The sequence below is a fragment of the Ochlerotatus camptorhynchus genome, unplaced genomic scaffold, assembly GCF_037179485.1.
Source record: "Ochlerotatus camptorhynchus isolate MF236.1 unplaced genomic scaffold, CSIRO-AGI_Acam_v1.1 ptg000324l, whole genome shotgun sequence".
Lineage (NCBI taxonomy): Eukaryota > Metazoa > Arthropoda > Insecta > Diptera > Culicidae > Ochlerotatus > Ochlerotatus camptorhynchus.
In genome coordinates this window covers 123177-125539 of record NW_027040812.1, presented here as the reverse complement: position 1 = coordinate 125539, position 2363 = coordinate 123177, and the positions used below count along the sequence as shown (strand labels likewise).

The following is a 2363-nucleotide window of genomic DNA, read 5'->3' as shown; positions in this document are numbered from 1 at the left end:
AATATACTCATTTTTTAGTTTCCATTTATTTAACCACATAAACAATAAAACAACAAATCGAATCAATCAGTTGAAAATCGAAATAACAAATAACGAAAAAATAAAATATTTATACAGTTTGTTGGAATTTGTCAATGGCAGCAGGTAGCAAATCACGATTGAACCGAATGGTCATCAAATCATTAAGCATTTGTGGGGACATTCGCAACCGATGTTGCTCCAGCAATAGCTTGATTGCAGAGAAGCACCGCTCAACTGAGACCTGCGTAGCTGATGCGGACAATGCAATCGTTGAAAGTGCATAAAATTGTGGATCTTCATAGCGTCGAGATTCCCAATATTTCACAATATCTGTGTTGACTGGAAGTCGACTTTTTGTGTTTGCCTCAGCATAAGATCAACTTAAGAAGGGCACAACCTATAAGTAGATGCTTGCTGGCACTCTTCTTCGAGTAAAGCCTCCAAGTCGTCTTCTGTTGGGTTTTTGGAATCTTGATTCGATGTTCCCGGGTGCTGTTCATCGGAAGGACTGGTATTAAATGTTGTTAAAATATTGCTTACTTTAAGAATGTGCTCCTGTGTGGATTAAATAATACGAAATGGGAAAAGGTACTGTGAAACAACGGGCTTATATAAATCACGTATGATTTCAAGAAAGATGTGGTGAATTTTATAAATGCTCGATTGATATATCAGTTCTGAATAAATCGTTTATATTTTCATCGTTACTTTTCTCATTGAAAAAAAGACTTGAACAGAAAATAGATTGATATTTAAGCTACATATTATTTTTAAGGAAACTTCAGATGTAATTTATTTTTCAGCCATAATTTATACTCAAACAACTTTGATCCTATCTGAGCAGTGTTTCAGTCAAGGGCTTCAATTTTTTTTTTCAAAGTCCAAAGTGCATATGGATGAAATCCATAAACATTTATAATCACAGTATCACAGTCATTTGATAAATCACTTTCAGGAAAATCCTTACAAATCAAATTTCCATGTATTGTCAGTTGTCATCGATACTATTTTTTTTTTTAATATTTAAATCAACAAAAAAAAAATACTTACAATTGCAGCAAGCTTGTCGTCTGCCGTAACATAAGGAGAGTCAATGAAACACCAGCGTTGATTGAATAGTAACGCGGCCCGGAATGCGTTTTTATCCATCATTACTGTTGCTCGAGTAGTTAATCCATGAACATTTTTTTCGGAAAACCTGCTGCCTGGTGGGACTTGTTTTAGTTTCAGCTGACACATCTTCACAAACTTATACACGTCGCCCAAAATTAAGTCATCCGATTGTAGATTCTTCGTTAGACCATACACAGGTTCAAATGCACATGAAAATTCTATGACGTAATCCCAGCCGTCCTCGGTAAGCCGGAGTTCATCAAATTTGCAGCCCAAGTCTTTATAAAAAGTACTTTGGGCATATAGGCATGCAACCATCTCGTACATAGAACCCCATCTGTTTATATTCGGTTTTCCGACAGAATTTCACTATTTTTCGGGTTTTCTTCAAACTTTCGTCCTCTCCATTAATCACGTCCTTCACCACCAAGTTGATTGTATGCGCGGCACATTTCAGAGTAGTAATACAAGATTCGTTACCATGCAGAAAATTGCTTTCTACCGCCTCTAACATCTCATCCACTTCTTGATCAACCTGTGCTATGTCATCGTTGGCGATCTACCTATTCATCGTTTTTCTCTTCTTCATTGTTGAACATGTCTTCATAGCTTCTTGTTTAATTTCCCGTACACATTTTAGCATATTCTTGCCATTGTCCGTAGTACACGAATAAATATGCACCACACCGGAATCATACAAGTTCAAAACTCCTTCCACTCGCAGTCGCAAGTTTTCAGCAGTCTGGCGTGTGGTTATTTCCATCATGGACAGAGTTCGCGTTCGAAACTTGCCATTGACTAGAGTTCTCGCATTGATACCAAAAATTTTCCGGTTGTGCCGTTGAGCACCATCGAATTCCAAAGAAAATAATCTGTTGAGTTCCTTAGCAATCATGCTTCGTACAGTCAGGAATCCTTATTGCCGGGGTAACGGGGGCGTGAATAAGGAACCGCGAATAAGGATACCCACAGCTTATGGGATTTTCACTAATGGGGGCTGTAATGGATTATCTCATTTGTTTCAATACATAAAGCTATACTGTCTTCGACAAAGTTGCTGTACTGGGTTAGACCAACAAGCCTGTGCTATTGGATTCGGGTTAAATTGAGAACTACGCCGCTAGAGGCGCTTCACTTTTATGTTACTTATGACTGGCGCTATAATATATGGATCATATTTCCAACATAGAATATTTCGTGATCCTGACCATATAGAAAGTTGCTGTCTT

General features: G+C 37.7%; 1 pseudogene; it reads right to left on the bottom strand.

The window, feature by feature from the left end:
- Positions 1–402: 402 nt before the first annotated feature.
- Positions 403–1897, bottom strand: LOC135707968 (uncharacterized; annotated as a pseudogene).
- Between the last annotated feature and the right edge of the window lie 466 nt (positions 1898–2363).